The following is a 16,256-nucleotide window of genomic DNA, read 5'->3' as shown; positions in this document are numbered from 1 at the left end:
GTCCTGACTGGCAGAGGCCACTAAGAGCTAGTGCCCAGACCTCCTTCCGTGTCTCCCTCTCTGGGCAGGGACACGGTGCCAGTCTCCCTTACCCCGATCAGGAATCCAGAGGGGCATCGTTTCCCTTCACTGTGGCAAGGTTGGCTCCACTCCCTTCTAATCATTCAGCACCGTGGCCAAGTGGACGTTCACACCTTGGTTGGCGCAATCAGCTGATAAACAATAAAGAGCGTGTCATTAAAGAGGACTGGTTGTGATTCAGGGTCCACAGAGCCCAGAGAGCAGAAAGGAAGGCTGTCTGAATAAACTGAACCCTTAGGAAATGCTTAGGGAGGTGGAGTCTCCTCGACTTTGATAGAGAGCAGGAGGTGGGGGAGGTGGCAGGCTAACCTCGTGCCAGAAGCACTCATTTTTTTATAGTATGAGTAAACCCACCCTCAACATTTCTTTCTTTGTTCCCCTCCCTGTTTCAAAAATCAATGCAAAGAATTCAAAACACACAAAAATGTTTATTTTAGAAAGCAAACGTCCCTTACAACCTCACACAGACCTGAGTCAGAGATGGCCGCTGTTAACAGTATGATGTGTATTCTTTCAGATTTTTTTTCAGACTTTTCCTATCGTTTGTATATTGCTTCGTAAAAATAGGATTATGTTATAACATGTTTTTACAACTGTTCTGAAACTTGCCATGTTCTCGTAATAATACTCTTGGATGTCTTTCCAAATCAGTTTATGTAATTTTTAAACCCTACCATTGTTTTCCACCATAGAGAAACACCATCAATTATTTAACCAATATTCTATTGATGGGCTCTTGGGTCATTTCTAATTTTTTACTTATGCAAACATTGCTGAAATAAAATTTCATATGTGCCTGTGTGCATGTGTGAGTATATCTATATGTTAAATTTCTTAAAGTGCAATTTTGGGTTAAAGCAAGAACATTTGAAATAACGAAACTGCCATATTGTCCTCCAAAAACTTTGCACGAGTTTATACTTCTGCTAGTAGTGTATGAGACCACCTTGCTCTTCATACGCTCTCAGACACTGAACATCAATGTTTTTTGTTCAGTACATTTGTTTATTACATTTGGAAACGTTAATTTTCATATGACTCACCACTTAAGAATTGTTTAGCTTTTTTTCCTGATTATAAAAGTAATACATTCAATGGTTTCAAAAAGAAAAAGGGAAATATGAAAATAAGTGCCAACTGAGCCATCATGATTTCCTTGTGCCCAAAAGAACCATGTGGAACATTGGCAATTACCCATCTTTTTAATTTTTCTTAATCTAATACACTTTGAATCTTTTTTTAAAATTAAAAATTTAAATTATTTGGTAACTAATTAGAATGAACACATTTGGCCTCTATTAACCATTTTTTGTTTGTTTGTTTGTTTTGTTTTGTTTTGTTTTTGTCTTTCTCTGAGAAGAGCTGGATCATTTTCCTGTTATTAATAGATTGTTTACCCTTTTCTTCTTGAGTTATAAGCATTCTTGGTATATTACATTAGTGAGACAAGTAGCTTTTCGCCTGTCATAGGGGTTGCAAATATTCCCCCGCCGGTTTAACTCTGCTTTTTGATTTTATTTGGTAACATTTGCCTTACTGAAGTTTAATCCAATGTCTTTCCCTTTCGGTGTCTGTGTTTCATAACAGCCTTAGGAAGGCTGAACACTTTTTTTTTTCCATTTTATTTTTAATTGTGGTAAAATATTAATATTAATACACATAACATAAAATTTACCATCTTAACCATTTTAAGTGTAAAGTTTAGTAGTTCTAAATATACTCACTTTATTGCACAATTTCCAGAACTTTTTCATGTTACAAAACTGAATCTCTTATTGCTACCCTCCCCCTTCCCCCAAGCTCCTAGCAACCACCATTCTACTTTCCATCTTTATGAATTTTACTTCTTTAGGTACTTCTTTAGAATCATACAGTATTTGTCTTTTTGTGACTGGCTTATTTTACTTGGCACAATGTCTTTAAGATTCATTCATGTTGTTTGTGTCAGAATTTTTTTCCTTTTTAAGGCTGTGAATAATATTCCGTTACATGTATATCCCACATTTCATTTATTTATTCATCCATTGAGGGATGCTTGGGTTATCCCCTTGACTATTGTGAATAATGCTTCTATGAATATAAGTGTACAAACATCTCTTTGAGCCCTTGCTTTCAATTCTTTGGGGTATAAACCCAGAAGTGGAATTGCTAGATCATATGGTAATTCTATTTTTAATCTTTTGAGGAACACCCATACTGTTTTCATAGTAGGGATACATCATAAATCATTTAACCAGCAATTACATCATTTTACATTCCCATCAATGTGCATAAGGGTTCCAATTTCTCCACAACCTCACCGACACTTGTTATTTTCTGTTTGTTTGTTTGTTTTTCTATAGTAGACATCCTAATGGGTGTGAGGTGGTATCTTATTGTGTTTTTTAATTAAATAGATTTTTATTTTTTAAAGTAGTTTTAGGTTCATGGCAAAATGGAGCAGAACGTGCAGAGATTTCTTATATTCCCTCTACGCTCCACCTCCGTGCACAGCTTCTCCCACTATCAACATCCCCACTAGGGGTACATTTGTTATAATCGATGAATCCACACTGACACATCATTATCATCCAAAGTCCACCGTTTACACTATGATTTCCTCTTGGTGTCGTACGTTCTATGGGTCTGACAAATGTATGATGACATGTGTCCACCATTACAGTATCACACAGACTAGCTTCACTGCCCTAAAAATCCTCCACCTCTCCATCTCTTTCCACTCCCACCAGCCCCTGGCAATCACAGATCTTTTTACTATCTTCATAGTTTTAGCTTTTCCAGAATGTCATATAGTTGGAATGTTCCTTCATGTCTTTTTATGGTTGGGTAGCTCATTTCTTTTTAGTGCTGAATAACATTCCATGCATTGTCTGAATGTATCACAGTTTATTTATCCATTCACCTAATGCAGGATATCTTAGTTGCTTTCAATTTTTGTCAATTATAAATAAAGCTGTTCTTAACATCTTGAGCAGGTTTTTGTATAGACATAAGTTTTCAATTCATTTCAGTAAATACCAAGGAGTGCTATTCCTGGATCATACATAGTGAGAGTATGTTTAGTTTTGTAAGAAACTTTCAAACTGTTTTTCCAAGTGCCTGTACCATTTGCATTCCCACCAGCGATGAACAAGAGTTTCTATCATTCCACGTCATTGTGGTTTTGATTTGCATTTGAGCACTTCTTTTTAACGTCACAAAATTTGTCTCACCTGACAGTTGTTGATCTTCTAATTTCTTTGGGGGAAATAGCAAATATCAATTATTCAGATGCTCTTTAAATTAATTTTTGTCATTTTATTTTTGTCAAAATAGAAATTCATTTATTTTCTTCTGATTTAAAGGGAATACTCATTTTAAAAAATATGAAGTAGAAAATTTTTTAAAAACCCATCATCTAGATAAACACTATGAACTAAAAATTCCCAGACATTTTTCAATGTAAAACACTTTTAGAAAAAACAGTATCATACTGTATATACTGCTTTATATACTACATAATTTATGTTACTTTTTATTAGCTTTCATTTGCCACTAGAATGTCAGCTCCAGGAAGGCAGTAATTTTTTTTTTCTTTTTTGTTCACTGTTCTATCCCTCAGGCCTAGAGAAGGGCCTGACACATGAGGCCACTCCATAAATGTCTGCTAAATGAAGAAATAAATAAATCAGACTTTTACCATTTAAAAAGGTCTTGCAATTTCTTCTTTTTGTGTTCATTCATTTAGATTTTCAACATCATCTATTTTATCAACTGCATATATTTCAATGTATTTATCCAACCAGTCCTTTACTGATTAGCTGTGTAAGTGGTTTCCAATTTGTTACCATTATGAACAATATCATAATGAATTGTGTTTTTACTTATGTTTGTGTACCTGTGGGATTATCTCCTTAGAGCATTCTGAAAAGAGAAATTTCTTGGTCAAGGCACAATTTTAATTATAAATCATTTTGCTACGCCAATTATCCAGAAAGTAGCTGCAGTTTATTCTCCCACTCATGTATGAAGTGGGAGAATTTCCTTATAACCCAGCTAGAGAGCATCAAACCTTTTTTTTTATGTTTGCAATCTAATATGTAAAAAATAGTGCTGCACTGGGTTCTAATTTGCATTTATTTGCTTATTAGTGAGTTATGCATCTTTTCTTATTTATAGTCCATTTGTATTTTTTCTTTTGTGAATTGCCTGTTTGTGCTTTTTGCATTTGTATTAGAGTGCTTAATCTTTATATATTAAATATTAGTTCTTAGTTCTTTATATATTAAAGGTATTAATTAACCCTTTCTATGTGATAAATGTTGCAAATATTTCCTCCTAGTTTACTTCTTTTAAAATTATTTTCCAAACAGAAAATTTACTTGATTTCTTAAATTGAGGGATAACATACATACAGAAAAACAGACAAATTTTAAGTGTGTAATGAGTCTTTACACCCACATCATTACCCCAATCATGTTTCCATGCAACTTCTCCCAGTCAGTAATCTTCCCAAGGGAAACACTACTCCGATACATTTTTAACTTTTATCGTAATAATATCTGTCTTATCCTTCATTGTATCCATCTTTAGAAAAGCACATAATTATGTAAATATTCACCTACATTTTATTCTGGCATTTTGATTATTTATTATATTAAAATCTTTAATCCAGCTGAAATGTATTCTAATGTATTTTAAATGTATTCTAAACCATGAGATAAGTATTAAACTCTCCTGTCTTCCCTATTCCTTCAAGGGCTATGACCCAACACCACTGATTAATTATCCAATATCATTTGTAAATTAGTCAATACCATCTCCATGATTTGAAATATTCCCTCTTTCTATACTCTGCTATCTTCCTTTATTTGTCTGTTTGTTTCTGCACCAGTCTCTCATCATTTTAAATATAACTCTAGATTTTTAATATCTGCTGAAGTAAATATTGCATCATCACTCTCTTTCTTGGGTATCATTGCTCATTTATTCTGCCAGGAAAACTTTAAAATCATTTTGTGAAATTCTGTCACCACATTCCCTGAAAAAGTTGAGATCCTAATTGGATTTACAGTGAATTTATAAATAATTCAGAAATGTTTATACTTTTACATTGTTGGACTTTCCATTTGTGTCTTTCCGCTTACTTAAAACTTTATGTTCCTCAGTAACATCTCAAAGTTTTCATCATATAGATCCTACACAGTTCTAGTTTTTTAACTAAGTTTTTATTTTTTTATTTTTTTTTGTTGCTACGGTATTAACATTTTTGTTATATTTTCTAACTGATTACTGACATATAGGATATATATATGTGTGTGTGTATATATATTATGTATATTATACAAATATATGTATAATACGTTGTTATACACACAAATCTAGTCACCTTGCTAAACTCATTAGTGAGACATTTTTCTTTTTTAGATAGATAACATACCATTTGAAAATAATGTTTCTTTTAAACAAATTTCTACCATTTATTTATTTTCTTACTTTTATTTCACTATTTAGAACTTTCAGAACAATGTTTGACATTTTGCCTTTACAGCTGGCATCCTTGTCTTTAAGGAGAATGCCTCTAGTTCAGTGTTCTAAACCCTTACAACCCCCACAGGTTATAATTCATTAAATCTGGGCTGAGACCCAAGCAACTCTGTTCTGTGAATTACACAGATAATATTGAAGCATGCTCTCTCCCCCTACACCACTGAGGAGCCTAGTCTGGTGTGTCCCCATTAAATATTATTCAACACAATATGCATTATTTTATATTAAGGAAGTATTACTCCATTCTAGGTTTATTAAGAGTTGTTAATTGGCAGTTGCATTTAATAAAATGTCTTTTCAGCATCTCAATAGTCCTACCTCTAGGATAAAATATGAAAAAATATCTGTTTGAAGGCACAGAGAACTACGAACGCAGACAGGATGCGAGAAGCCAGAGAGAGAAAACTCATTTAAGTGACTCTGACATTCTAAGCCATTTTCCTCCTGAAACATCTTTCAGTGTTAAAGCAGCACAGAACAGAGGCCAAGCAGTTGAGCAAGAAGCAGTAACTCAGAGGCTGAGAAGCTTCTCAGTGCTTTTGGAGGACTTATGGGATTGGGAGAGAAACACTGGTGTTCATAGCCCACTGTGGAGGAGGAGCCTAGCAAACACTCCTGGCTTTCCACTGGGACCCGTGATGGTTCATTTTATTGTCACCTGGTCTACAGTATCCAGCTATTTGGTCAAATACTAACCTGTGTTTCTGTGAAGGGATTTTTCAGATGAGATTAACATTTAAATCAGTAGACCTTTGCGTAACACAGATTATTCTCTAGTATAATGTGGGTGAGTCTTATCCAATCAGTAGATGGCTTTAATAGAAAAGGACTGATCTTCCTGGAAGAGGGAATTCTGCCTGCAGACTGCCTTTGCACTGAAACTGCAGCTCTTCCTTCAGTCTCCAGCCTGCTGGCTCTTATCTATCTATCTATCTCCCCTCACTTAGTATCAGGCAGTTCCCTCTATTTATCTATCTATCTATCTATCTATCTATCTATCTATCTATCTATCTATCTATCTATCCATCTATATTCTAAACCATGAAATAAGGATTAAACTCTCCTGTCTTCTGCCAAAAAAATGTATACACATTTTAAGAAAGGAAAACTGTATTAAAATTGTAATACACAATATATAGCGATAACAAAAGATGAATACAAGTCACATTTCACTTTTGCAATTACAAGAGGTGCTCAAAGTGGTTACCATCAGCGTCCAGACACTTCTAATTATGGCGAACTACTGCTTGTGCAACGCTGACCAAAGTGTCCAGTTGTATACATTTTTTGGTACCCCCGGTACACACATATATATGTAAAATTGAAAGACTGAAAGTAAAACACTAATTAAAACAAGTTATACCATCATCAGACAAAGTAGGTTTTAACGCAAGGAGCAGTCCTAAAGATAAAGAGACATTTTATAATATAAAGGGTGAGTTCACCAAAGGAGATAACAATTCCATATTTGCATGTACCTAATAGCATATATATAGAGATTTATATCTATCTATCTATCTATCTATCTATCTATCTATCTATCTATCTATCTAATCTATGTCTATCTATATCTATGAAGTGTTCTATATCAATCTATATAGACGATATATCAATCTATCAATTGATATAGAAGATATAGATTGATATAGAGAGAACAATTGCCTAAAAAAGGAGAAATAGAGAAATTTGCAACCATATTGAGAGATTTTAACATGACTTTCTCAGTAATTGATAGAACAAGGAGACAAAAATTATCAGGAAGGATATACAAGATTTGAACAATAGGATTAACATTTATCTGTGTACAGAATGTTGAGTGAACATTTTTCTGTTTCTCTGAAATTGTCTCTATGGCCCCAGCTGCAAACAACAAGCTCTAGGAAATGGACCAAAATGGAGCCCACCACCTCCCCCTGGGTTTTCTGAGAGGAAGCTTCCCTGTCTAGTCCCCTCCCCTTCAGTGTCTACACAAGACTGAGTCTTCCTGTGGGGTCCTCAGCCGGTGGGGAGAGCAGTGTGTTGGGAAGAGGAGAGTCTTTCCTTTCACTGTGGGGAGGGCTGTACCCCCCGCCAAATAAGGAGGGATTCCAAGAGGGCAATGGAAGATCCAGGTTCCCACAAAGTTCTCCTGCACTAGGGTGTCTGCTGGTGCGGCAGCTGTACTGATCTGCCCCAAGCCCACCTGACAGCGGTCGGGGGAAGGCGATGAGTGAGGAAGTCTGTGGGGTGACTTGAGCCTTCTTGCCAATACCCCACCCAGGCAAAGGGCTATGGTGTCCACCTGGAGGAGGTGGGGATAAGGGAGGATGAAAGTGTTTGAACTAGGCCAGATTTCCCATATGAAGGAAGGATGCAGTTTGGGGGCTGAGGATACAGTTTGCACTGGACCCACATAAAACCCCACATGTGATCGCTACAAGAAAGCCAGCATTTGTACAGTTAGTGCTAAACGGAGAAGTGACAGCCAAAGGGGAGAACTCTGAAACCTATCTGCCAGCTTAGTAAAAAGACGCAGGTCCTTTTTCCTATCAGTCCTCTGGAATGACACCATCCCTGGAGCAGCTAGACGCAGACTACAGTGCTCTTCATTTTCCAAGTGTTCTGAGCCTTGGGCTGGCCTGGGAGCCCAGGTCCTTCTTACTTAGTATCAGGCAGTTCCCTCCCCTCACTCTGCCACCTGTGCCACCTGGCAAGCCCTTGGGGGTGTAGAGCCCCAGATGCCTGTTCTAACCCCTGCCCCTCCAGAGACAGGAATAGCTTGGGGGCAGGGAGGGTTGGTAGCCCCCTGTTGGCTAGCTCTTTTGAAAGTCAAGCTCTCCCTGACCTCAGGCCTGCATACCCAGCAAGGTGGCTTGTCAATGAAAGTTTTTTGTGATTAGTGGTTTCCCTAGGAAAGGCCTCAGCTGAATCGTGGCCTTTAGGATCCTCTGCCCATCTCTTAGGCAAGACAAGAGTCCCCAGAGGGTGATTTGGAGCATCCTACTGGCCTTGGGCCTCGTTATTACTATTGAGAGCTGCCGTTGATTGAGTTGTGTCTATGTGCTACACTGTGTACTAAGCCCTCTGTGTGCATTTCCCTATTTAGTCCTGGTATTATTCTCATTTTATAATTGAGGACTTTGAAGCTGGGGAGGATAAGACACTTATTGAAGTGACATAGCCAGTAAGTGAAGAAGCCAGGAATCCATCCCAGGCCAGTCTAGCTTCAGAGACTGTTCTTATAACCTTAGCATCATGCTCTCCCCTAGTTAGTACTGAGGGAAAAAAATACACTTGTAACTTGGTAATAGCTGAAAACTATTAGAAGCATCAATTGTAGTGCCCGGAAGGGGAGGTTCTCCCACAAAATCATAATGCAAATAATTTAGATTCAATCTTAATCTCAAAATGTTACCGTAAATGCAGGTCCTGCTTTTCCTGTATTTGGCGTAAGAATTCTTGGGTTGTTAAAATAACCTTCAACAAGTCAAATGAGGAAGCTGTAAAAAACCAAAATAGGAAGAGGCCACTCAGGACCTCATAAAAGTTAGAGTTTAGAATACATTTTTCACTGTCTTAAAAATACTTTACTTTGATAACACCTTGTGGTGAGAATGGAACCTAGCAACAAGGGCGGACTCTGGGAAGAGGCTTTTAAGCAGTTACCCTGGAAAAGTGAGTTCCTGTGGGACCAAGTATGGATAAGCCCTAGGAAGTTCACTTCCGGTTTTCACCAAACAAGTCAACTGCCCCAATTTTGATAAATATGAGGCCAGTCTCTGACTAGAGCCCAGTTATGGCCTTTCAATGCCCAATTTTAAAACTTGAGCTAACTAAAGCACTCATGGGAGACTTTTTGACACTGGAGTTGTTAATACTTCTCCTGAATGGTTGGCTTTGATCCCCAGTTTTATTTATTAATTATGCTTATTATTTATTTTTTACTCTATGGACTTAGCTGTTTGGCTAGATCCAGAGGCCAAACCTGTGCTTCCCCTGACTCAAATTAAAGGTCTATTTGTTTATAGACCAAAAAACAAAGATAATTCTACTCAGATTCTATACCAGCTCTTTAACAAGTTGTGCAGATCCAAGATTCTCAGATCAACATTTGACATGAGGAACACACGGGCTTCGAACAATAATTCTACCACACGTCACGGCCATAATTTTTGCCTGACAGTGGCAAGAATAATATCCAATTGCTTGTAACTTTCATTGACCTTTCCTCAGTCTTGCTATTCTACTTCATGGGCCAGAGCAGGGGAAAACAGCTTTCCTAGGACTGATCCAGGCTGAGTTCTGGCACCAATATTTTCCACTTGTCAAGAAAACAAAAAAAATCTGATACTATCTCTGGATAAGCTGGCTGTATGGCCTCTTGCCATCGAAAAGGGGAGATATTCTTTTTACTCTGATGCTATGACTTTCTTAAACAAGGAATGGTCTGTATATACAGTATACCCTGCTAACAAATTAGGACAGAAAGAAGGACTACAGATCAAAACTTCTAACATTGAAGTCATTACCTAGCTAAGTATTCCTGTGTTATTCCCAGGTTCATAAATAAGGCGACAATCCCATTGTCCATGATTTGATTCCCCAAATTTGCTTGTACAAAAATGCTTTGTGGTTACTGCCAATTCCTTTTCTGCTGTAAAGTGGGAATCAATGTAGTAAGTGGGCCAGGGGCTCTCTAACTCCGCCTGGGTGAGCTGTGTTAAAACAAAACAAAAAATGGTTTGGAAGTCGAGAACCTTGAATCGTACTTGGACACCAACAGAAAAATGGCAGCTGCACCCCAGGCGCTTGCCAAAGATTACAATTCCACGTTCACTGTCACTAAATATTTATTAAAACATTACCAAAAAGGAGCTTGGAGTTGTTTATAATCCATGCAGTCCATCTGAGCTCTCAGATATGGTCAAATACATCCCTAGGTTAAACCAGGTTAGCAGCCAGCTAGGCTCTGAGCTGAACTATACCACCCCCACCAGCGTGCCCACCTGAGTGCCAGAATTACTTTTACTGTATATTGTGCTTTTGCGAGATGCCATCTTTTCTATGGAAAAACAGACCCCTCTATGTGCTGTCTGGGTTTATAATACAAATGTTTATATTATTTATGACATCACACATCATGTGGCCCATCCATAGCGGGAACATAAGTGAACCTGGTTTACATTTTTGGCTCTATTATTGGATCCACTCTGTTGTATCTTTGTATTCTATATTCCTTTGCCCTTACTTTTAATCTGTTTCTTCTTTGTGATATTTTACGTATCCTGGAAAACCTTTCCACAGGTGTCCAGAGTCTAGCATGGGGCTTGGCATTTAGTAGACAGGCAGTGAATATTTGTTGAAAAAAATTAAAAGTGGAGCACAAATAAATTATAATTATAAATAAAGAGTATAAATTAAATGATAAAAGTGAAGTATAAATTAAAATGAAAACATTCACTTCTCTCTTACTTGGGTTCCCTCAACACCCAGGCAGAAAGTTGATGCTCATCCTGTGTACATGCATCAATTATGAAGAAATTACTCTTGTAATACTGTGAGCTCTGCACACAGTGTGTCCAATAAATGCAAGTTAAATGGATGAATGACCCATGGCCTGGATATGTGACCCACTTTCTTGGGGAGTGAAAGGGTTACTACCCCATAGTTCAGCTGCTATTATCTAAAGCCAGTAGCACTTGGTGTCCCATTTGTATTTTCTTAGCTCGCGCACCTTGGGTCATACTATCCATAGTGGTGATGGTAGGCCCTAGCTTTTTCTCCTAGACACCTGTTGTAGACATCTATCGCGTCAGCCTGCCCAGCATCCACACACCCTTCTACTGTTAATGCCATCGTGATTTTTCTTTGGAGAGTGAATGCTCCCCCATTTTCAGTGCATACGGTTCAGATGGGGTGTAGACATGTGACTCAGGCCTGGCCAATCAAAGCATTCCATTCCCCTGGCCACAGTGATTGGAGCTAAGATGAGTCATGACCAAAGCCATGTCTCAATGACTCAGTTCCAGGACTTTTGTTGATATTGTTGGACATAGAAATTCTTTTTCCTGTTGGATTTACCACAATAGGATATAAACCTATAGCTATCAAAGCTACCGTATTGGGAAATATCTAATTAAATGAACAAACACTGCATATATAAGAGCCAGAGAGGAATACAAAATGAGTCTTGATGACAATGGGCACTAGAGTCAGCCGTGCCTGAATACCAGTTTGAATTTTCTGTCAGTGCAACGAAAATAATTCAAACACAGCATTCTGTTCTCATTATATTGTCTCTTCCTAGGCCACGCTGAAGTCACAAGCACCATAATTAGAGGCCTTGTGCTTACAGAGCAATGCTGGGACTGAGAACTAAAATTTTTGTGTCAACTTATCCTGAGCCTACCATGGTTCAATGAAAAATAATTTAAAACTCCACAGCCATGGGAAAGGTATATGCTACTACGTAGGCTAGGTGAGAGAACTTCTAGACATAGATGCTTAAGTAGGGTGGGCAGGGGTGTTACCAGCTGTTCAAAGTGGCAAAAGGGCCAGTGCTGAAGATGGCACGGGCTTTATTTTGATGGAATTGTGCTTGGTATGATGCCACTGGCTTTTTTTAAGGCGATGCGAGGTGAACAGAGGAGATAGCCAGGGATAGGGAAGCTGACTACAGGAATAACTTAGGAATATCTAAGAATATGCTTCTTTCTTTTCATCTCGGTGATGTTTCCACTTCCTTCACCCACCAATAACCCATTACTATTTGTCCAACACAAGTAACATCCTACATTCTCGCTCAGGTCCAGGGAAAAGACAGAAATAACCCTGAGAGTTCTTTTTTGGAGGAGGGTGAGGTGGGGAAAACTAATCCTTCCCTAGGAACTGATCGGAGGAGGCTGGCTAAGCCCAGATAGACACACTGGACTTCTCCAGGCCATAAGCCCAGTTCTCTCTTCATTAAGTCAGTTCTTTCTTGGCTCTTCACCCTTTAGGTTTTGTCCAAAGAACTCTGCTAGCTCTTGCAGGCAAGGTTTACGTTGAATAGGTTCCAGTGGTGAGGTCATTCTCATGGAAGGTTTCCATATATGACATGCCTCCGCTGCTGTGCCCAGAGCGTTCCCAAGGCCCTTCCCTGATGCTGTCCAAGAATAAGGTCTTGGCTGGGTTCCCACATCGAAGGGGCAGTGGAGCTTTGGTTTCTGAAAATAGTAGAATTGTCCTTTCTGTTCAATTATAAAAGCAATTATAATGTTCTCTGTAGAATATTTGGAAAATTCAAAAAAGTATGGAGGAAAAAAATCATGCCATTTCTGTCACCTACAGATAACTAATAGTAATATTTTGGTATACTTATTTCTCATGGTTTTTATGAATGCATGTATCTATGTGTATTTTAGGAGGGCAGTATTGCGTTGCGGTTAAGAATGTGGTTTGGAAGTCTGACACCACTCATTTAGAGTTCTGTGGGCTTTGGCAACTTAATCTCTTTAAGTCTTACCTCCTTCAACAACCAAGTTTGTGAATTCTTAATCTAGTCCTCCACCAGCATGATATTATTTTAATTTATAGGTTTATAATGAGAGTTATCTGGTAATAAAATTTCCAACATTGTTCTTTGTTCAACTTTTTAAAATGGTTATTTCACTTATTCCAATTTTAGAATAATCTTTTCAAGTTAAAAAAATAAAATTTTTGTAGACTTGCTTTTAAATTTATGGATTAAAGGATTAACATCTTTAAATCATTAAGTCTTCCCTCATGGAATACAGCATATTTGTCCTTCCATTTATTTTCTCTATGTCCCTCTGTAAATCTTAGTAGTTTTCTTCATGTAAGTCCTGTTAATTTTGTTCCAAAGTAGTTTATAGCTTTGGTTGCTAGGGGAATGAGAGTTTTTCCCTCCAAGCACAACTGGCTATTACCTATAGTAGAAAGCTGTTTTAGAAGTTTTACATATATCTTTTACTGGACATCCTTGCTGCTTTCTTGCTAGGTCTATTTTTCATGATTATCTTCAGATTTCTAGGTAGATACTTAGTTTGAGCCAAAAACTGTGTCTCTTTATCCTGCTTCATTACAGCAGCTAGCTATCCTTCAAGGACACTATTCAATAACAGTATTTAGAATGCGCCTGTCTTATCCCCGAAAACATTATTTCTTTATTAAAGATGATGCTGGGTTTTGTTTCAGAAGTGTATTTTATCCTGTTAACAAAGCTTCTTACTTTCCTAATTTATTAGGGGAGTTTAAAAATAAAGGATAGATGTTGATTTTCATCTTCTAATACTTTATTATCTATGAGAGATTCTTGGGTCTGTTTTTTTCCTTTGACCCAATTCTGTGATGTGTTATGTCAGTGGATTTCTTTTATGAGGCCATCACTACCTTCTCAGCAAACTCACCATACGCATCAAGGCCTTTGGAGTCAGGCACACCTGGGCTGCCTTCCTGGCCCACCACCTACTAGCTGGGGGGTAATGGGCAAGTTCTAAATGGGATGCATCATAAATGCTGGCAGTTATGATACATTATTCCTTTAATATATTGATGAATTTGTTAGTGCTTTATTGAGGATTTTTGTATCTATATTACTGAAATGAATTATGTTGGTTTTCTTATTTTCCTATGCCCTACAGCAGTAAAACAGCAAGAGATACTTATACATCCCTGCACTATTTACAGCCGCACTATTTACAACAGCCAAAAAGGGCAGGCAACCCAAGTGTCAATTGATGGATAAATGGATACACAAAATGTGTTATATACATACAGTGGACTATTAGTCAGCCTTAAAAAGGAAATTCTGACATGCTACAACATAGATGAACCTTGAGGAATTATGCTAAATAAAATAAGCCAGTCACATAAAGACAAATACTGTACGGTTCTACTTATATGATGTATCTAAAGAAGTCAAATCTGTTGCGATTCAGACAGAAAATAGAAGGATGGTTGCCAGGGCCTGGGGGAAGGAGGAAAAGGGAAGACGTTGGTCAATGAGTACAGTTTCAGTTTTGCAAGGTGAGAAAGTTTTGGAGATCTGTTTCACAATAATGTGAGTATACTTAATACTGCTGAACTGTACAATTAAATATGATTAATATGGCAAATTTTAGGTAATGTGATTTTTTTTAACAGGACTTTATTGGGGGACAGTGTGCACTTCCAGGCCTTTCCTCCAAGTCAAGTTGTTGTCCCCCCAATCCCAGTCGTGGAGGGTCCCGTTCAGCTTCAAGTTGTTGTCCTTTCAGTCTTAGTTGTGGAGGGCGCAGCTCAGCTCCAGGTCCAGTTGCCATTGCTAGTTGCAGGGGGCGCAGCCCACCATCCCTCGTGGGAGTTGAACCAGCAACCTTGTGGTTGAGAGCCCACTGGCCCATGTGGGAATCGAACTGGCAGCCTTCGGAGTCAGGAGCACGGAGCTCTAACTGCCTGAGCCACCGGACTGGCCCTAATGTGATTTTTTTTAATGATAAAAAATGGCGTAAGAATTATCTGTTCCTTGAAAGTTTGAAAGAACTCATTCATAAAAGCATGCGGAGATAATACTTGCACACTTTTTCCCCCATTTCTTCATTGAATATTGATTTTTCAAGTTTTCCACTTAACATAATTTCGGTTTCATTCACATGTATAATTTTTTTTTTTAACCAGAAAATCATCTATTTCATTGAGTAGCAAATTCATTAGCCTAGTTATACACAGGACTTTCTTATAATGTACATTTGTTCTATACCCTTGTTCATTTCTAATTTTCATTTTCCTCTTTGACTACTTTATTGCTTTCTCAAAGAATGACATTATGAATTTATCTACCAATTGTCTTATTTTAAAATCTAGTAATATCTTCTTTCTTATTTCTTTCTTCCTGGCTTTCCCAGTATATCTTGTTATTCTTTTTTCTAATTTGAGTCAAATGCTTAATTCATATCTTTTGATTCTTTCTTATTAAATAATTAAAGCATTTAAAGTTCTAAATTTCCTTCTCTGTACAATTTCTAGAAAGTCCAGAAGTTTTAATTTGTGATATTGCATTATTATTCATCTCTAAATAAAGACAAAAGCTATATATGTAGTATTTATTTTTTCATGCTTTCCTTCTTTTACCTCCTAAACCGTAACCTTTGATAACTGTGAATTTTAAATTATACAATCTAAATCATTATTTAAATCGTGTACATTTACTACTCTGTTCCTCCCATCCCCCCAAAAAAACCCTAAAGCTAATTAATTGGGTGACTTTGGACAAGTCTGTGCATTTATTTTATCTTATTGAGTGTCAGGCACTATTATGAAAGCTGAGAATTACAAGGGTGAACAAGAGAGACAACCAAGATGGCGCAGTAGGTAAACGCTGTGTTTACCTTCTCTCACAAGCACATCAAAATTACAACTGATCTACAAAACAACCATTATTGAGAATCACCTAAAATCAAGCTGAACTGAAGCCTTTCAACTAAGGACTTGCAGAAGTAGCCACCTCCAGACTGGTAGGAAGGTCAGAGTCGTGGAACAGGCTGGTCCCACACCCACGTGTGACCATTAAAGATCGGGAGGGCTATTTCAGTGGTGGGGGTCCCCCCATCCCATAAAGGAGTGAGAGATACCAGCCCCATCCCTGCCCAGGGTTCCAGTGCTGGGGAGACAAGTCCCCATAATTTTTG

This window comes from Rhinolophus sinicus, linkage group LG05 (assembly GCF_036562045.2).
Source record: "Rhinolophus sinicus isolate RSC01 linkage group LG05, ASM3656204v1, whole genome shotgun sequence".
Lineage (NCBI taxonomy): Eukaryota > Metazoa > Chordata > Mammalia > Chiroptera > Rhinolophidae > Rhinolophus > Rhinolophus sinicus.
This window is presented reverse-complemented; position numbering follows the sequence as displayed.